This window comes from Dryobates pubescens, chromosome Z, assembly GCF_014839835.1.
Source record: "Dryobates pubescens isolate bDryPub1 chromosome Z, bDryPub1.pri, whole genome shotgun sequence".
Classification (NCBI taxonomy): domain Eukaryota; kingdom Metazoa; phylum Chordata; class Aves; order Piciformes; family Picidae; genus Dryobates; species Dryobates pubescens.
This window is the reverse complement of record NC_071657.1, coordinates 130,014,459-130,035,883: the sequence shown is the minus strand read 5'-3', so window position 1 is coordinate 130,035,883 and position 21,425 is coordinate 130,014,459. Positions and strand designations below refer to the sequence as shown.

The 21,425-nt window shown below is 42.1% G+C and overlaps 1 protein-coding gene across 2 annotated transcripts in view; it reads left to right on the top strand.

Moving 5' to 3' along the window:
- The first annotated feature begins 13,935 nt into the window (after nt 1-13,935).
- TAFA2 (TAFA chemokine like family member 2) overlaps nt 13,936-21,425 on the top strand; it is a 202,489-nt gene continuing 194,999 nt past the window's right edge. For both annotated transcript variants that reach the window (XR_008463121.1, XM_054179065.1), the window contains exon 1: nt 13,936-14,259. The gene's annotated coding sequence lies outside the window, so the exon portion shown is untranslated. The remainder of the gene's footprint in view (nt 14,260-21,425) is intronic.

Sequence of the window (21,425 nt, the reverse complement as noted above, 5' to 3'; positions counted from 1 at the left end):
AAGTGTTTAAGCACCTGTTTTAGCTCTCCAAATACCACTTTGACTTGTGCTGTAACTCCAGTTCACATCTAAACCTTCTGCTTGAGACAAAGTTCTGGTGCTGCTCTCTGCTTCCGAGTGCAAACATTTGTTTGTTTGTTTTGTGTGTGGTTGTTGTTGTTGTTGTTGGGGGGGGTGGGTTTGCTAGCTGACACCAGAAGATACACAAATTGTGTTAAAATGAGACACAAGAGCAATGGAAAAATATATATATATATGCTGCTTTTTATTTGGGAGTTTAATGTAAATACTGTAGAGATTCAATACCCCTTGAAATAAAAAGCATGAAGTACTTCACAAGATGGTCAGGCAGTGCAATTTGGACTCATGCCTTGTTCAAATACTGACAATATTATTTTATTGTTGATATTTGGAATGACCTTCAACCTCTAATGTAATAAAAAGGATCACTGACTGACAGCCAACCCAGTAAAATTAAATTATTTCCTTTTGAGTTTACTAGGATCTTCAAACAAATACATAAAACACCTTGTTGTATTTTTTATGAGGTAGTGGTGAAGCAGGAGAGGTGGTTTGAAAGAGCTTTAAGTCAGAACTGGCTGAGAACCAGCTGAGGGGTCCTGGTGTTGCTCCTGCCTGGCCCACACCTCCCCATCCTCACTGCCCCACAGTTGCCTGCAGCATTGAAATTACAGGTGAGGAGTGAAAATGAAAAACAAGCTTACCATGACAGAGAGAACATGCACTTGGACAGGGGTGTCAGAGTGGAGGCGAACTGAGTAAGCAAATGCTGTGCCAGTGTGGAGAGGGGGAAGGGAAGGCTTGTATTGGGCTGTATTATATTGATATTACATTACTTAAAAAACACCACAAGAACAACCAACCAAACAAAAAAACCCCAAAGCAAACACCAACACTCACAAATTTAAGTCCAGGGAATTTATAAGGACTGTTTTTGAACAAGTGTCATTATAATTTCCCAAACTGATTTACATAAGGAGTGAATTGGTTTCTGTGTTATGTACAGTTTCACAGAATTATTGAGGCTGGAATAGACCTCTGAGATCATCAAGTCTAGCCTATGACCTAACACCATCACACTGACCAGACCATGCCACTAAGTGCCACATCCAATCTTTCCTTAAACACCTCCAGGGACGGCAACTCCACCACCTCCCTGGGCAGTCCATTCCAGTCTCTAATTACCCTTTCCATGAGGAAGTGCTTTCCAACATCCAACCTAAACCTCCCCTGGCACAGCTTCAGGCCATGCCCTTTGGTCTTGTCACAAGTTGCCTGGCAGAGAGCCTGACCCCCACCTTAACCACAACTTCCCTTCAGGAGTATGATAAGGTCCTCCCTGAGTCTCCTACAGGCTAAACAACCTCAGCTCCTTCAGCCTCTCCCTCAGACTTTCCCTCCACTCCCTTCACCGGTCTTGTCACTCTCCTCTGGACGCAGCTAGTTCCAGCTATACTTTTAAGAAGTTTTGCTGCCTATGCCTCCCATGACTGAACCTATAACTGTGTAGCTGTGTTACCAGACACTGAAATGGCTCTGAATCTATCTGCTGAGGATATTTTCAATGTGAGGATATTTTAAATGTTGTTTAACCTATCAGTCATGTAAAAGTTTGTTTAGATATACTTCCAAGTTTTCACAGAATGTACCTATTGATGTAAACACAGAGCAAATGGATGATTATTAGAGATTAATAGAGATGAGTCCACATGGCTATCATTCATGCTTCATAAAAATACCATTTAATTTTTAAAAGCTGTTGCTAAATTTTAATGATGCAATATAATCTTGAGTCAAGAAGGATAACTAACCATTGCAATACAGCAAAACCAGCTTCACAATACAAAGGGATTCATTTAAAGGCATTCGCTTAAATACAAGCTAATAAAATCAAGCCTATGTACATTTTAAGAGCTAGATTAATCAAAGCTTAAAATGTGGTAGGATAATAAAGTAAAGCTCATCAATTAGGCATAATAAAAATACATACACTCACAAAGAGCTGGAATAAGCACAAGTTTGCAGTAAGAGAAAAGTGCTGAGCATGTAATCTTGTTCTTACTGAAATCACTGCAGAAATTCAGAGCAACTTCAGCTGGAGTCACAACACACTCGTAGAAGGCCAATCTATTCCCTTACTGTTATCAGTGATGCCTGTTTGGCTGTGCTGCAGGAATGTGGAAACTATGTAAAGGATGGCATTTCATGCTACCTACTCTCTGTTTGGAAAAGAAGGGAGACAAAAGGGAGAAGAGGTAACCCACTAACATGCAGCCAGGGGAACGAGGCTTTCATGAGCAAAGATTGATGGTTAATCAGGAGCATTTCTGTATATTTCTGCATGGATGTGCTCCTGTGTGATCTGCTCCAGGTGATCCTGTTCTGGCAGGAGGGTTGGACTGGATGGTCTTTCAAGGTCCCTTCCAGCCCCTAACATTCTGTGAGTCTGTGATGGCGGTAGGTTTTTTTTTCCACAGATCTTGAACAGAAAGTAGTAAAATGTAAATAAATCACTATTGGGTGTAAAAAGGAAAATGATGATAATTCTAAAAAATCCCATTGGAAAGATAACAGACTTAAGCTAGTAATATAAACAATTTCTCTCTCTTCTTGCTTCTTCAGTCTGTGAGAGACTAACTTGCTTCTGCTTGACCTTGGCTGCACTGCTTTTGTTGTGACCGCTATTAACTTCTCTGCTTTTGTCTCTTGCCCCTTTTGTACAGGTGGTTAAGGGGGAGGCAGGGAGCTTCCCCTGGTTCTTGGCCAGGGGGGTTCTTGTGTTGTTTATTAATTGTAGATATCTGTAAATATTGTAAATTTGTACATATTAATTGCATTTCATTGTAGATTGTAGTTTTGCTTGTAAATACTGCTTTCACTTATTTCCAACTGAGCTGGTCCAGCAAATTTAGTGTTGGGGGGAATTTTCAACCCACCACAGTGATATTCCATACATTTATAATCTGATTAAAAAAAAAGAAGGCATCATCAGAATATTTAATAGAACATTTAAATTGCTAGTGCAACTTCAGGTGTTTAAGTAAATCTAGCAGAGTTATACTGTAAAATAAATGGCATCATTAATCTGACTGTTTAATAGATTAAGCTGTCCTTGCATTTTCTTTTGCTAGGTTTCCCACAGAAGAAAGTCTCGTGCATTTGGGAGCAACTTATGATTTCAACAACATCTGAGAGATAGGTAGTAGCCTTAAAGCTATTCCACTACAATAAGAAAAGATGCCTGTGAAGAAGAGAAAAAGCCACATGTGCATCTCTCTGAAAAGCTGTCTCTTGAGATCACCCTTACATAAAAATGAGAAAATCTCAATTTCCCCAGCAGAGAAGAAGCTTCAACCAACCATGGGGTAAAAATCCATAGGAAATGAGACTTCATTAGTTCAGAGCTCACAGAACTTGTTATTCTTCAGCTTGTTTAGCAACTTCAAATTTTATACAACTCCGTTTTCTTTGATATGTCACCCGAAGCTTAACAGTGTATTAGATCTCCTGCTTTTTATCTGTGGAAGGCTATAATGAAAACAAAAAAAACCCAACCCAGCATTCCCTAAGTGATTTTCTTTCTGTGTGTATATGCATGTGTGTGACAGGTGGGGAGGAAAGGAGCAAGAAAGGGAAGAAAGAAAAGAACAAAAGGTTGGGTAAAGCAGTGTATTATTCACTCTGCATTCTACCTCCTGACATCTCGTGGCAGAATCTCTCCATTACAGTGCCTGCTCTGAATTTTTCAGAAAGCGTCCTGCCTCCTGCCCCCCCACCAACTCTATGGGCTTCTTTGACATTTGTGGGTGCTTAACACCAGTGAAAACCAGGGCACTTGTGGATAAGGAGTTAATTCTGGTGTCTGATAGAGAGCAGCAAATATGCCACAAAGCTTAAAGTGGGAGGAAACCAAAGATTTATGTATCGGGTTTATTGCTTTAGCAGCAGTATCTCTCTGCATCCCAGTGTATGATTTCTGTACAAAGCAGAGACATCTGAGATGCCTCTGAACTGCTTGGAAAAGCAAGTTTTTGCATACTGAGCTCTAAGCAATGAGCCTGCTTCCAGTTGCCAAACCCCAGCACACTTGCCTAACACCACAGCTACTACGGATGTGTACTCTCCCAACCACAAGTGAAAAAGCTCATTTTGCTCTTTGTGAATACTGAGTTTCAGGGCCAAAAGTGCATGAACAATTGGTCCTAAGATATGTTTTTAGAAGAAAACTATAAGCCATTAAGCATTGGTCAGAATGAAAACGTCAAAATGATTTTGAAGACCATACAAGATACATCCCCAAGGACCTGGGGCTCCCTCCATTATTGGTTATCTTCCTTTCCTCATATTTGGGCTGGATTTCAGAAAATATGTGTTACCTGCATCTAAGAGCAAGCTAAAATTTTTACATTACATTTACCATGCACCATGGGTGAGGAAGAAATGGAAATTAGAAGTGACTAGTTATGTGAGGCAATTTGGCAGGTAGTGAAGTTCTTCAGGTTGGCCTGAGTTGAGGCAGCTGGTCCCTTAGGGCAAATGTTGGATGCCAGGCAGGGGGTATGGGGTGCAGGGAGTCAGGTGATATCATTTCTGTCCATGCACACATGGCTGCTTAGCATGGGTAACCAGATACTAACTTCTCCTCAGTCAGATGAGAATGTACTTAGTTGCAACACCAGAGAGAGGCACAGGTAAACTCTTCTGAGCAGGACCACCAGGGCATCACAGCACTCTGCCATCATGCAATCCAAGCTTTGAATAAGACAAAGTTAATCTAAAAGACTGCTGACTACTTGCTTCAAATGAATCAGGTAACAAGAGCCACAAAAGCAGAAAAACTCAAGGGCACACACACTTTGGCATTTCTTACCATGTGTTTGATGAAGGAGGAAAGGCTTTAGAAGGAAGGCAGAGTTCGGTCAGTCCGAGTCCCTAGTCCTGCAGATCCTGAGATCTAAGTGGCAGCAATCCTCTCTAGGTATGTAGAGTTTTCTTTCATATTTACCACAAAGAGAAATTACTTATATTCAATCTGTTAACTCTTGTACACAGTTAACTTCCCATTTGTAATCTCATTGAAAGACACAGGTACTCTAAGTAGGAAATGTAACTTTTTACATATATGGAGTGGATATATACATATATTTTGATTCTACATTAATCTGAGGCATTTTTTTCATGATGAATTAATAGTTGCTTATCCTCAGTCAAGCCAGAATGTTCTTTGGATCTCTTTTAAGTGTTTCCCTTCTTTTTCCCTCCCTGTTGTTTCCCCCCCCCCCCTTTTTTTTTGTTGTTATTGTATTGAATATCTTTAAGGCTCCAATAATGAACATTAAAAAAAATAATATTCTAGTCTTTTTTTTGTCCCCACCCCCCCAGGGTTCATGCTGGTTTGGAATAAATTCAGTAGATAATAGTCTAACTAATAGTACTGCTCTTGGAAAGATTTGCTTTTTTCTGTACTTGATATGCAGAAAGATGGTATCAAAATACACTGTTGTTTTTATTACTATTAAACCACCATAACATACAAAGTCTGTAACAACCTTTAGGACATTGAGACACTTGAATGTGTCCAGAGAAGGGCAAGGAGGCTGGGGAGAGGCCTCGAGCACAAGCCCTGCGAGGAGAGGCTGAGGGAGATGGGGTTGTTTAGCCTGGAGAAGAGGAGGCTCAGGGGAGATCTTATTGCTCTCTACAACTACCTGAAGGGAGGTTGTAGACAGGAGGGGGTTGGTCTCTTCTCTCAGGCAACCAGCACCAGAACAAGAGGACACAGTCTCAAGCTGCACCAGGGGAAGTTTAGGCTTGAGGTGAGGAGAAAGTTCTTCACGGAGAGAGTTGTTAGCCATTGGAATGGGCTGCCCAGGGAGGTGGTGGAATCACCATCCCTGGAGGTGTTTAAGAGGGGATTGGACGGGCACTTGGTGCCATGGTTTAGTCATGAGGTCTGTGGTGACAGGTTGGACTTGATGACCTTTGAGGTCTCTTCCAACCTTGGTGATTCTGTGATTCTGCGACATCTTTTAATTTTTTGTTTCTTTGTTTCTTTCTTTTTTTTTTTCACATACACAAGCCTACTACATTCTTGAGTGCAATTCTCTTTTCTTTTTCCTTCCCTTACTAAAACATAGATGATTCAAATTCAGAGGAAGGACTTAAAATCATAAAGGAATGGAACAACTTATTCCTATTTAATGCACTGTAGCCTTCACTAACTTACTAACTTATTTACTGCAGTTTGGATGATGTTATTTGAAAGGGTGTGTTGCAACTATAAAACAGGCACAGTATTATTTCTCTAGTTAAAAATAAGTCAGGTAAGTTCACAGTGACTTCTTTTCTTGCAGCAAACAACACATCTGACAACCCCCTAATTTATCTCCCACCGTGAGAGAACTTGAGTTACAGGGCTAATAAGCTTTGACACTTTTGTTACCAGAATTTGTGATGCCTGTTTTTAAAATGACACTACACAGATTAGAAAGTGCTACATCATGAGATAATAAATGGCACCATGAATCTCTACAGTGAAGTCTAATCCTTCTTGTAGATGAGTTCTCAAGCCTGCCAACGTGTTACTTTCGGTAAAGAGGTTTCAGAAACAAAAAACACTCATTCTGTGAAATCAGCTCAGTCCTTACTTATCTTTACTATGTTTAGTTTGCCTAACCTCCTGTTTTCACAAGGTCTCCTCCTCATTAATATAGTTTAATTACATAAACATTATTAATTCATGAAAGTAATTCAAGACACAATTTTGGAAACAATTATAGTTACATTAAGATTAGTCAGAAACCTCATTAGGTAAGGAGGTCTGATTTTAGAATAGAATCGAATTAACCAGGTTGGAAAAGACCTTTGAGATCATTGAGTCCAACCTATCATCCAATACTATCTAATCAACTAAACCATGGCACCAAGCACCTCATCCAGTCTCTTCCTAAACACCCCCAGTAATGGTGACTCCACCATCTCCCTGGGCAGCCCATTCCAATGGCCAATCACTCTTTCTATGACGACCTTCTTCCAAACATCCACCCTAAACCTCCCCCGGCACAGCTTGAGACTGTGCCCTCTTGTTCTGGTGCTGCTTGCCTGGGAGAAGAGACCAACTCCCACCTGGCTACAACCACCCTTTAGGTAGTTGTGGACAGCAATAAGGTCTCCCCTGAGCCTCCTCTTCTCCAGGCGAAGCAACCCCAGCTCCCTCGGCCACTCCTCATAGGGCTTGTGTTCCAAACCCCTCACCAGCTTTGTTGCCCTTCTCTTTTTGTTCCCTGTTCTGTCTATAATGCAACCTTTAATGTGAAATTGAAAAAAAAAAGAAGAAAAATTAAAACACATTTAAGCAAAAAATGGAGTTCTTTGTAGAAGAATTTGCAAGAGCTGATGCTATTTGACACACAGGGAAATGGGGAAATGGGTACTACCATACTGTATAAGATTAACACAAACAGAGGCACAAATGAATTCTCTCATAAAGTAACCCAAATTTAGGCCAGATGTGTGTGAACACTTCTCACACTTCTCATTTTATTTTTTCTTACTCTTCTCTCCCAATTTCTTTCTCTGGATGCCTAATTTAGTGATTGTGCCTATTTTCTGCTCGAAGTGTCATAGATGTGGGTAGAGGAATAGCTGGAGATTTTCCTTTTAAAAAAAAAGGGAAAATGGCAAGTGCTTCTGTTTTTTTTTTTCCCCTGAGTATAGCTTGGTGTTTTCTCAAGGTTCATAAATAATACATACTGTACCTCTAATAAACCAGCACTGCACCTAATATTACTGTAATTTTCACCTTTCTTGTACAACAGAGTACAGCAGAGTCCCCCCAAATATCTGGACCCTGGACACTTCCTTTTTGGTGTATTACAGCACAGACCAGTTGCTTGTTAAATATGCAATATAACAACAACAACAACAACAAAAATTACTTTTTAAAAGGAAAAAATATAGGACTGTTTCCAGAAGCTGGGGAGGCCAAGTATTGTTCTACTTTGGACAGGAATTTCTCTGGTGTTTTCTTGCTTTTCACATGTATCGCAGCTTAGGTTCAAACCCAAATTTAGGAACCACAGCACAAAACATTGATCCACCTGACTTCTTGGTATGTGCTTCACTCTGAGCAAAACTCAGAAGCTGTCTGGCACTGTAGAGCTTCCAATGCAGAAAGAACATAAGGGGGGCACTACAGGTCAGTGTACTGCAAGATTATGGAGAAAATTATCCTGTAAGTAATTTCCAGACAAATGAAAGACAAGAAGGTGATTTGGAATAGTCAATACAGATTTTCTAAAGGCAAATTCTGCCTGATCAACCTGGTGTACCTTCTACAATGAAATGACTAGCTGTGTGGGGAAAGGGAGAGCAGAGGGTATTGTTTATTTTGACTTTAGATAGGCTTTTGAAGTGGTCACCATAACATTTGCTAAATGTTTATAAATATCTGAGGGCTGGGTGTCAAGAGGGAGGGGACAGGCTCTTCTCAATTGCACCCTGTGATAGGACAAGAGATAATGGATATAAACAACAGCACAGGAGGGGTTCCACCTCAACATGAGGAGGAACTTCTTCACTGTGAGGGTTACAGAGTACTGGAACAGGCTGCCCAGAGAGGTTGTGGAGTCTCCTTCTCTGGAGACTTTCAAGACCCATCTGGATGTGTTCCTCTGCAACCTGTGCTAGATTCCATGGTCCTGCTCTGGCAGGGGGGTTGGACTAGAGGATCTCTGGAGGTCCCTTCCAACCCCTAACATCCTGTGATCCTGTGACCATGGGATCCTGTGAACATCCTTGTACTCAAACTTGGCAGATATGCTGTGGATGAGTACTTTACAAAATGGGTACAAACTGGTTGAAATGTGAGGCTTAAAAAGCAGTGGCTGGTCATTGGTGGCATTCACAGTATCTCCAGAGTTCACTACTGGAGCCCATACTGCTTACAGTCTTAACAATCTAGATGACAGTGACAGGTAACATCAAAATGTGGGGAGCAGTCAATACACTGGAGGACAAAGCTGTCACTCAGAAGGATCAAAGCAGGGTGGAGACATGAGATCTCACAAATTCCATGAAGTTCAACAAAGACAAACCTAAGTCCAGTACCAGGGACAGAATGACCCCATGCAACAGGACAAGTTTGGCACTGACTAGAAAATAAATGTCTTTGCAAGAAAAATTCCTGTAGATGCTGATGGACACGATGAACTTGGGTCAGCAGTGTGTCCTAGCAGCGGTGAAGGCACAGCACACAAGAAATGTGAAAGCTGTGTTTGTTCAGCCCCTTCGAGAAGGCAAAAGGGAGATCTAACTGCTGTATTCAACTACTTATGGATGGTTACAGGGAAGATGGAGCCAGAGCCTTCTTAGAAGTGCGCAACAAAAGATGAGAGGCAATTGACACAAAAAGTGAAATTCTGAGAAATTTTGTTTGGTTGCAAGGAAAAAAAAATCCTTCATGCTAAGGGTGGTCGAATGCTGGGAAAGGGCCAGGGAGGCTGGTAGGTACAATCTTTATCCTTGGAGATAGCTGAAATTGCAGGACACAGACCTAAGCAACCTGATCTGACTTTGAAGTCCGCCAGCCCATGACAGGGGTTGGCATCCTCTGCGCAACCAGACCATCAAAGATGCCTTTCAACCTTTGGTTTTTTTCCCTCCTCCTCATTTCCCCCTCTCTAATTTCTGTCTTTCTCTCCTCTTAAATAAAACCAGCAAATTCTTGCTCCTAACCTAACATTGAATATGTACATGTATCTATTTTTTTTTTTTTCATCCTGGCAGATGTCATTACTCTACAAGCAGCATTCATGTTTAGCAACCCATGTAATTTCATAGCTTAGGAGAATGATTTTAAGTCATAAAAAAGAAAAAATAAATCATAGTGTTTATCTGTATCACGTGCTGTAGAAAAGAAAGAATGGTTACTTCTGGTATTTTTTTTGCAGTCAGCTTTCCTATTTTATGTGGAAGCTTTGAAAGATCAGTGATAATTCCAGTATTTCCCAGCTGCTAAACTGAACAACAATGCCACAGCTGCTACTTTTGGTTCGTTTAAGATAGTGGCGTGGTGACGTACTAGAAGCAAAACTGTTGGTAGACATTGGTGAACTCATCAGTTCTTAGAGATAAAATCTCCAAGTGGCTACCAAAACAGCGATGTTGTTTTTCTCTATTTAGCAGCTCAGAACATTATAGGATGTTAGGGGTTGGAAGGGACCTCTGGAGACCATCAAGTCCAACCCCCAGCATGTATGCTCTGAATAAAACCCAGTGTTTTAAAAAAGTTACACCCCAGATAGAATAGAATAGAATAGAATAGAATAGAATAGAATAGAATAGAATAGAATAGAATAGAATAGAATAGAATAGAATAGAATAGAATAAACCAGGTTGGAAGAGACCTTCAAGATCATCGTGTCCAACCTATCATCCAACACCACCTAATCAACTAAACCATGCAACCAAGCATCCTGTCAAGCCTCGCCCTGAACACCCCCAGTGACGGCGACCCCACTACCTCCTCGGGCAGCCCATTCCAATGGGCAATCACTCTCTCTATAAAATTTCCTCCTAACCTCCAGCCTAAACCTCCCCTGGCGCAGCCTGAGACTGTGTCCTCATGCACATATATGTGACTATTCAGAAACAAGTTTTTATATTGATGGGGGTTTTTTTGTGGTGGTTATTTTTTTCTCTGCAGTGCACCTTGAAATGGCAATGATGAAGTTGTTCTGAACATTGTCTCTGTTACGAGTGCCAATGCTCATTTTCATACTTCACACTCTTCTTTTAGTGTGTGGAAGAGCCCTATAAATTGATGAAAAGCAGGCAATTGTGACACTAACTACAAATAAACAAGCTGAAGGAATAAAGAGAGAACATTGATATAATAATTGTGGTTTGTAACTGTGTTGTGTTGTAAGGCCACAGTATTCAGCTGGCAATTTTTCAGTCAGAAAGACATAAATATAGGTAGCACAGGACAAAGACTGCCAATCTGATGTTTCAGAAAATGGTAAATTAATCATATTGTGCATGTGCAAAGGCATCTTTGGAGATGACCCAGACTTACTGAGTAAGCATCCGTAAAACCAGGTGCAGTATATAAGCGCAGTGGCTCACTTCAGTTTGTCACAGGAGTGTTGGCCATACTGTGAAAACACGAGAGAAGTTTCCTAGAAGCACATCTTTCTGCAAGCTGTGACACAACTTGTGTGTGGGTGCTGCAGATTGGTTCAGATTTTCAGGTGTTGTGTAAAGGAATCTGGAATGATTGATCACACAGCAGCATTGCGCAACACACAAGTGATGCCCGCATTTTCCAAGACTTGCACAGACAAAAGTCTTGGGTTTCAAACCAGGTAAGTTTTGCTATTGCTTTGTCTACTGCTGCTTCTTCTGTTGTTTGCATGTGATTCACTTGTATTTTTTGAGCCAAGTGATAACAGTTCTGTGGCTTCAGATGCGTTCAGCTCATTTCTGTAACAGCAGGGCACTGATATGAAACTACCAAGTATCCTCTGGTCTTGCAACGCAGAGTCAACTTGAGTGTAATGATATATGCAGCTAATATAGGTATACGTGCTCTTATAATTACAAGGTGTTTGTTATGTCTAAAGTGAAACACCTAATGCAGTTGCATTTTAGCAACTGTAATTACATTTTTAATGTGCTTTGACTGCTTTTAATCCAGAAACAATACTTGTGATACAGTGACCCGTGCAACGGGAAAGGTTACCCATTCCAGTATGTATTCAGGATCCCTGGTCAGTTTGCCTTGGTGGAGCAGGAACGTCCAACCCCTGCAGATCCAAAGTAGTCTAAGTCCATCTCAGTGCACTGAAATTACCCTGCTGATATCAGCATGGTCTTGATTGTTTCAGTTCCCTCTGCGTTATTTTTAACCATCTGCAAATGCAGAAACACAGTTACAGACTAGGGAAATTGTGATGTTATTGCATCAGCATCCAGTCAATGAGATAAGACCACATTTGTCTCTACAACCTGCAGCCTTTTAATTTGGCTGCAGTCCACATCCAGGCATACACATGTATACTGCAGTGCTTGCTGCAACAGCAATTGTAACAAATGCACCACAGGCTGCTGTTAACTTGCCCTTCCTGTAACAGCTTCTTTGTATTTCATTCTACAGCTGCATCGCTGTGTGTGCACGAAGCTTTTTCTTTTTGCCCTCCCCTTTTTTTCCTTTATTTTCTCTTTTCTTTTCCCTTTTCCTTTCCCTTTTCCCTTCCCTTTCCTTCCCTTTCTTCTTCTTCTTTTTTTTCTCTCTCTCGTTTTTTTTTTCCCTTTTCAACTGCATGGGCCTTTAGGTCTGTATTTGCTTTGAAAAAAAGTGATTCAACCACTTTACAGATCATTACTTGCATGTAGGAACTCTAGCATGAACATTAACAACTGAGGAAGTGTTTCACTTCCCGCTTTGGTTTCTCACAGAGCTATCAACTTGGTTAGGATGCGATGACAGTTAAGGACTCAAGAAAAGCTTACTTTCAGAAAACTTGCTGTTACACTAGATGGTAGAAACGAAGAATAGACAACAAACAATTCAGTACATCGGTACTTCTAAATGCTGCATGTATTCATCTCCATTTAATCTAGGAATAGGAAATAATTCTAGGAGAAAACTGAGAATTTAACTGTTTGGTATTACTGTAATGAACGAAGGACCCTTCTCGCCTTTGGCTTCCTCCCCATCTCTTCTCTGCCTCCCATTTCAAATAGCACAAACCACACTGAAATAAATCAGCAAGCTACAGTTTTATTTATCCTCGCCCATCAACATTTCCCGCTATTAATCAACAGCTGTGCCAGACTACTGCGACCCACAATCCGCCTTTAAGCGGAGGAAGATGAGGTCCCCAGGATCCGACACGTACCACGTTCCTCCTACCTCCTTGGACCAAAACCTACCATCCCACCACTGGGGACACCTCTCTGGAAAGAAGGGCTCTGTCGAGGCCGCGGCTGTTCCTTCGCCGGAGCCACAGTGCGTGACACCCTTCTCCCTCTGGAGGGAGACACAGTCCAGCTTTTGTGTGCAGCGGCGCCACCTCCCTCCTGCCCCTGCCCCTGCTCCAGCCGCCGCGGCCCCAACCCCGCTGCCCCGGCGTAGCTTCTCGGCCCGGCCTGGCGGCTCCGTCCGTCCCTCCCTCCCCGCCCGCTGCCCAGTTTCACGCCGGGGGGCAAAAGGAGGTCCCGAGAGAGCGGCGGCAGGGCCGCCCAGTGTCCGCAGCGCAGATCTCGCCGCGGCCACGTGTGTCTGTGCGAAAACTTCGAACCCCTCGCCTCGCCGCTTGGGAGGGAAGCGGAGAGGAGGGAGGAAAAGAGGGAGGGAGGGGAGAGCTGCGCTGCGCTGTGCCGCGGGGGCGGGCTGGGCGGGAGGCGGCCCAGCCCCGGTGTGCGTGGGGCTGCTGGCGGAGCCCCGCTCCTCATTCAGACAGTGCTGCGGCCGCGGGGACCTGCTGCCTCGTAAAGGGGCTAGGAGGAGAGCAGCGAGGAGGCAGATAAAGCGCCGGGGAGGAGAAGGGCGTCCTTCCCTCCTCCCGCGCAGGGTGCGCGTGGAGCTGCCTTTGCTCGCCCCGCCGCGGAGAGCTGCGCGCAGGCTGGGAGCGGGTGATGCTGCTGCTGCTGCTGAAGGTGAAGCTCTCACTCTCCTATTAGTTTTCCCAAGAGGGAGAAGAAGGCAGCGAGAGGAGGACGTCGTGCTGTGTGCGAAAGGCAAACCAATCAGTGATGCTTTAACGGAGGGATTGCTGCAGGACGCGACGGCTTTTCTCCCTTTGCCGGCGGGGCTGAATCGGGACCGCACGCAGCTGGCGGGAGGGCCAGAACCGCACAGGGCTGCAGGACTTCCGCACCCTTTGCTTTTCTCATAGCTAATCCATACTTAGTCCTCTTTTATTTTGGTTGATACTCTAAAATCGTGTGCGAGAAACACTTTAAGTCTTCCCACCCTTTCCACTTGCTCATCCTTCCTCTAGCATCTCTTAGCCGGATTCCTGGTATATTCCTAAAGAGGCGGGGGCAGATCCGGACCCCGGCGGGACGGCTGCCTGCCACAGCCCGGCCGAGTCGAGAGGAGCCGCTCCATGCCCCCGGGCGCTGGCGGGGCGCGGGGCGTTTACCGGCGATGCCTGGGCGGTGAGGCCGGAGCTCCCCCTCGACGGGAGGCGGCCGATCGCTAGGTGTTTCCCGCAGGAAGCAGGGCTGCAGGTAGGTGCTTGGAGGGCTCTAAGGGCTTGTGTCTGTGTGTTCGTCTCGGCGCTGGTGGGGGGGGCCGGGAGATGCCCTCTGCGGCTGGCGGAGATCCCGCGGGCCGGTGAGCGGAAAGCGGCCGCGGCTGGCCGGGCGCAGAGTGTGTGAGGGAGGATGCTGCGGGCTGCCGCTCTCTCGCTGCTCAAAAGTTGTAGAAAGCCGTGCGTGAGGAGCAGGTGTTTTCGCCGCCTTTCCTGCTCCTACCCCACTCCCGGGGATCTGCAAGGCTTTAAAAAAATATCTTTTAAAATGTTCTTTTAATTTTAAGTGATTTTATTCAAAGGAACACTTCAGCCGTTTAGAGGAACCCACTCGTTTTTCAGCCTGCCTGCTGGTATAGGAACCGTGGCCGCTAACTCGCAGTACCTCCGGGCACTTGGGGCTTTAGTCTGCATTGGAGCCCGGACGCTTTATCGGTCGCCTCCAGAGATCGGCTGAAAGAGCGAGGAGTCCTTTTGTCAATCCTTTTAAATAGAGAGCTATAAAGAGACAGTGATGGTTTCCGTTCTTTCCGTGTGTAACACTCCCCAAGTTGTGGTGTGCATAGTATGAAACGTATCTTGTCCATCCACGTTGCTTCCTTTGCATTTCAATGGACGCATTCACCTACTAAAATCTGTTGCAGGTTCTGTATGCTACAGTGAGAAAGCTTTTCCCTTTTTTCACCCCATTTAGAGCTTTGCAAGAGAGAGTTTTAAAATAACCTGCCCTGTTCCGTGGAGCCATAGGACCGGGCACCAGGTTATCTCTGCAAAGAATAATGAGCAATAGCTCGCACTGCCCTGTTAGAAGTTGCCATGCATGTTTCTTCTGTATGTTTCATACTTACGGGGACTTAAAATAATTGCTTGAAGCATTTAAAATTGTATGTGTAGTTAAAGTTGTCTCTTTCCAGCTTTTTTTTTTCTTGAGATCATCAGTATTTTTTTAAGGGTACCTCACTTCTATCACAACCCCCCCAGTAGACGCTGTCTCAGTATTTAAAGAACCGTGCTTTGATTCATGCAGAACTGTCAGTTTAAATAATAAACATACTCAACCCCTTTCCCTGAAAGCCCTGTAAAGTGTTCAGGGTCTTAGGGTCTTTGCACAGCAGTGGATACATTTAAATTACTATTGACTAAATGATAATTGTTATCTGGTTTCTCCTTCTTACCAACTAGTTCCAGACATTAGCATTCAGATTGCCATGTATTTAACACTTTATAGCTACTTCGTGGGCTTATCTAAGTGAAGTCTATTTAAGTCAAATAGATAAGAGTCTTTTCTGTAGGGTAGGATAAACTCTGGAAAAAATAGTTCAGTAGTAATAGGAATATAGCTTAGCAAAAGTTGGGAAAGAGCATGCTAAGGCATTTTTATAAAGGTGGTAAAGGCTACATTTTTCTTTCACTTTTTCACAGTAACTGGGCAGTCATTTCATACTGATGCCTAAATTGTTTTGTGAGTGCGTAGTTAACAGTAGTAAAGTAATTAAGTTGTGTTTCAGTATTAGCATTTCTGAGAGCTTCTGAGGAAGTACTGAAAGCTATGTGGTTTTCTGTTTTATAAACTGCTGATGTCCAAAACTACAGCACTGTTATTCTTACGAATGTAAACTACCAAAGTGTCCTAATTTCAGTGGAAAGCTTTGATCAGTTAGTTGACAGCATATCAGGACTACTGTTCGTGGTTCCACATGTTGTTTGAGCATAATCAGAAATGTGGGGTTAATTTTAGATATACTGCTGGTAGTGGGTGACTTTGAGATGAAATCTCAATTTCTGTCATGCTGTTTTAATGAGAGAGTGGTGACTAATCTATCTGTGTCTTTGTCATACTGGACATATGGGGTAACATTTTTACCTGTCCATTCTTATGATGGGAGAGATCTCAGCTTTATGTGTAGATGCTTGTAATGCACTTGATAATTTTAGTGGAGAATACCTGAAAAACTTTTTCTGCATGGAAGTAAATCGATGTATCTACAGCTGTATATTGGTGACAGCTTTACTGGCAGGTTACAAAGTGACAATTCATTGAACTCTGTCTAGATTTACATACAGCAAATGATATTTTACACTGAATTGTGGTGACAGAGAAGCGTGTAACAGCCAAGAACTTTCATCACAGGTGATGACAGACTTGATAAAGGACATCTTTACAAATGCAGACTGTATGTTTTTGGTGAGCAAAACATACCATGGGAATGCTCAGATCTGAGTGTCTTCACACTTAAATTTGTTGCTGTCTGTGTTGCTGCTTATCAGCCTGTGTAAAGTCTAAATAGTCTATTAGAAATATGTTGCATTTATTATCTTGTATGGTTTACTTATAAGTAATAGAGCAATGCTAACTAGTTGCCACAGTAAAGGAAACCACTGACTTTGGATGGTAGGAGTTCACATTACCTAATACTCATCTACTCAAAAGTGTAATCACCATCTTGAAAGATTATTCTGCATAATAAAATGAACAGTGAGCAAACAGTTCTATATCCCTGTTTCAACTTATGCAGTATTTTATTAGAAATGCTTCATTAAGTCACCTTATTCTGCAGCTGTTTGTTCACTGAAAATGGAAATAGAAATCAGGAAGTTTATGCAGCAAAGCAGTCTCATTTCCTTTGTTAAGTAGTAAAAGTTCAAAGAAACAAACAAAAAAATCCTTTGGCATCAGTGTTCCAGAAACACTGAATAGGTCCTATTTTTGTGATACATGGATGACATTTACTGATGCAATTCATCAATGTATTTATTAGTCAAACGTCATCAAACAAAGAAAGTAAACAAAGACTGCATGATGATGCAGAGGCTAAAGCAGGAGAAGACACTACAAATCTAATTAATGTACAGTCTCATATTTACAGTCTATATTTAAACATCTCATTTAAATGTCTTTCATCGATTTTCTACTACAGCTCCAGATAGTTCAGGAGCATTTTTCTATTTACCTTTTGAAACGCTGAATTTGAAAGGTGTTTAAGCAAAATTTGTCTTTGGATGAATGTAACAGAAGGGTTCTATGGCAGCAGAGCTGAATACTGACCTGCCTGGGTTCATGACCATTTTTATGTGTTAAGAGGGGCATCCCCAACTGATGCAGAGTTCCATTGCTCCATTGGAGTATTTGAAGCTCTGACATTTTAAACCAGCTGGAGATTTGCTCTATTATCCTTAGATCACTGATTTGAAATGTGCACTTTAAAAGGATTTTTTATTTTATTTTTTTTTTTAGGATGAGAAAATGTTTGCATAGTATACTGAGATTCACAGAATCACCTCCCTGGATGCGTTCCTGTGCAGGCTGCCCTAGGTGATCCTGCTTTTGGCAGAGGGGTTGGACTCGATGATCTCTGGAGGTCCCTTCCAACCTCTAACATTCTGTGATTCTGTGATATTGCAAGTGCACATCTTCATATTTGAAATACTTCCTAAAAACCAGAGGAGTTATTCCAACAGGAAGTTTGGCCCAGTGATTGGGTTTTGTAAACTGCTAATACATACTTAAAATACTCCTCCTCATAACTGTTTAGATTTATAGAACTCACCAGACATCAGAATAAAAGTGGAAACATCAACTATAAGGTGATTCATTTCTCCTTTTGCTGCTCTTGGTTGAACTTGAGAAAATAGTGAATGTTGTGCTTTGATTCTGTGTATGTTCTCACCAGCCCTTCTTGCTTATCATAGGTAGTCAGTTATTTATCAAAAGATGAGCAAAAATAGAAATGGCCCCTCAATTTTTCATACTGCTCGTGCAGAACCATCACATTTTTAGGATAAACAATTCAAGGCATTTATTTAATAGAGCTTGTTTCATTCATTGTGTTTTGAAAAAAACAAACATTTGGAGACAGCAGGGATCAAAGCAGACATTATGCATTACAGTACTAGTTATGCCAGGACACCACATACTTACATAAAATGGGACAGAGTCACTTTAAAAAAACATTCTTAGCTTTTGTTCTGGTTGGATGCATCAGGACACTGATTTTTGGAGTGTGTTGTAGCTGTAGCTACTGCTGGAAGTAGCAGTAGAAAATGCTTTGTATGGGTTTGATCCTTAGTCTTCCTGTGAGCAAGCACTTAAAGGAGTGTCTTTTGCAATATAGAAAGATCACTTGTATAATTGTATGTATAAAAAGTGGGAAATAGTTTCTTTTCCCTCGTTTAAAGCTTATCAAACCTCATAATCTCTGCTGTGTTAATAACTTACATTTTCCAGTAACCTCATTTCACATCTTGGTGATCTTATAGTATGAAACTTGACCAGAGGTCTCTTGGCACCAGGACAGCATTGTATACAGCTGTCTCTACTGTGAGTATCCCTTTAAACAATGCCAAGGGGAGAGCCATAGTACAGGGCAGCACAGAGGTGAAAGCACACAGAGGTTTCTAAGACTCATGGGTGTCTGGTAATTTTCTGTGCTTAAATTACAAATTGGAACTAAGGCTGCATAAGGTGCTTTAGATTGCCAGACATCAACAGTAAATAAATGTGTGAGTACAGTTCAAGAAACCTATTTTACTGTATAAATAGCAGAATAATAAGTAATGGGTTGGTAAGTGTGAAACATATTTGAAATAGATAACTGAGTTTTTACTTTGGTTGTATGCCAGCTTCTCTTTGTGTGGAAGATTTCTCACCTCTGTTGCAAAGTTAACATCCACTATTTGAAGATGAGCTTGTAGACTCACATTCACAATATTTACTCCTATGTCGTATTTTTTACACTCCCCTACTGCAGTTTCTGCATCATATATTGATAAGGCAGAGCTGTGGCCTCTTGTCCATCTTGCCAATCTTGCCACAAACTAGTTTGTTACGCAGTACATGGCACTCTACTCACCTCTGTCCAACATGTTGTGTCATGGAATTAGGGAGAAGGTATGGTGAAGCCCTTGAGTCACCAGATGGCTTTTCATGTTCATCTGAACGTGTTTACACAGCACACTTTTCCAGTCATCCTGTGGCTTCTCCCTCACCACGTGAAACTACACATATGAGAGGACTTGACCGAAAGGCTCTGATACATGTTCTCAGACTAGGTGCCTTCTGCCTTGTGATCATGCAAGTGGGAGATCTGTGAGCATTGTGTTTCAACTCTGTGCTCCAGATCCACTTTTAGCTGAGACTTTTTCAGTGTTTGTTTAAGACACCTCTTTGGCCTTTTGAGTTTTAGGCTCAACAATAATTTGTTGTTGGCTGTTTCATTGCACTTAAAGGCACTGCAAAGTAACACAGAATGGCGTGCTGATTTTGAGGAAAGGTAATGTCTTTCTGTGCCATTTTTACATAGGAAACTGAAATTTGGATCTTCTCCAGTAAGGGATGAGAGTCATTACCATCTGGAGCTTGTCTCATGGTTTATCTACAATGTGTTAGTAGTCTTAGTACAGTTGTTGCTGTAGAAGTGTACACCACTAGTGAAAATTAGGATGTGCAGAGAGAGGCAGAGCCTGAGGTCTGATCACCCAAGGCATTTCAGATGTAAGTGTGTGGCTTCTGTGGGACTAATCAAATTAATAATGTGCTTGAAGACTTTTCTGAAAAGAGCCTGAATAAACACTGCTAACTCCTTAGAATGATCCATGTTGAAGGCATGTAGGTGGGGTGCTCTTGAGATGACTGTGTATCTGTGTTCTAGATATAAATGTAAGACTTGAGCTTTGTTTTGATGTCCTGTCAGTCCTCCACCTTTTGTAAATGTTCAGTCCCTTAAATTCAGAAGAGAGGCTATATAAAAGCAGGTAAATTTCAAAGAGATGCTACAAGTAGCTAGCCTGTATTAACTGCAATTACAGTCATGTAAGTTTCCAAATGTGATGTTACTGGTGTGGCAGTAAAGTAAAATAAGTCTTTCTGGCAAAGTATATCAGGCTATAGTATTTCTGCAAGACATGAAGTCATGTTTACAGTTTAATTGCAGGGGCAAAAGAAATCTGTTTCAGAACCACAACATAGAAGAATACTTTCCCTGGACTGTGTTACCTGTGTTTATTTAGCTTCAAAATATTTTATCTATGTATTGTAACAAAGAAGCTATACTTAAGATGGGGAGTTTCATCTTGAGGTCTGGTAACAGCAGCAAATAAAGTGAGATAAATTCTGATTTATAAGCTTACTGGAATCAAGACAGAAGAAATATTGTATTTGTATGTTAACATAACATGCTATAAATTCAGATGTGATGCTATCAGCCAATATGCTGAACATTTCCTGACACTTCTCATTATATGATCCTTCTTTTTTCTATTCCATCTAGAAACATGAGGGATGTCCCTTGCACTGTAGTTAAGGGGATATGTAAGCCACATAACTACCAAAGTGTCCAAACCTTCGTAAGCAAGGCATTACGTTGGTATTTGTGCAATGGATGTTCAGAGAAAGACGTGACTATGAAGCTGGGTTCTGGTTGAGCTTCTGACTTAGAAAGTGTTTGTGGTTTTGGTTTGTGTGTTCCCCCCCCCCCCCCCCATGCAGATTTATTTTCCTTTATGTAAACAAGATTTTATTATTTTCTGTTTAAAATCATTGCAGTTTGATTGTTCTGGTTTCACTCTTGATAGGCAGCTCAACCCCATTCAGCTGCTTACTCACTCACTCCCCCTCAGTGGGATGGGGAAGAGAATCAGAAGGGCAAAAGTGAGAAAACTCGTGGGTTGAGATAAAGACAGTTTAATAGGTAAAGCAAAAGCTGTGCAAGCAAGCAAAGCAAAATAAGGAATTCATTCATTGCTTCCCACTGGCAGGTAGGTGTTCAGCCATCTCTAGGAAAGCAAGGCTCCATCACACATGCCTAGGAAGACAAACATCTTAACTCAGTTGTTAACCCTTCACCTCATCTTTTATTGCTGAGCACAATGTTGTATGGTATGGAATATCTCTTTGGTCAGTTGGAGTCAGCTGTGTTGCACATCTAATCTCATCACTTGTAGGGCAAGGTGAGGGTTTGGAGCACAAGCCCTGTGAGGAGAGGCTGAGGGAGCTGGGGTTGCTTAGCCTGGAGAAGAGGAGGCTCAGGGGAGACCTTAGTGCTGTCTACAACTACCTGAAGGGATGCTGTAGGCAGGTGGGGGTTGGTCTCTTCTCCCAGGCAACCAGCACCAGGTCAAGAGGACACAGTCTCAAGCTGCACCAGG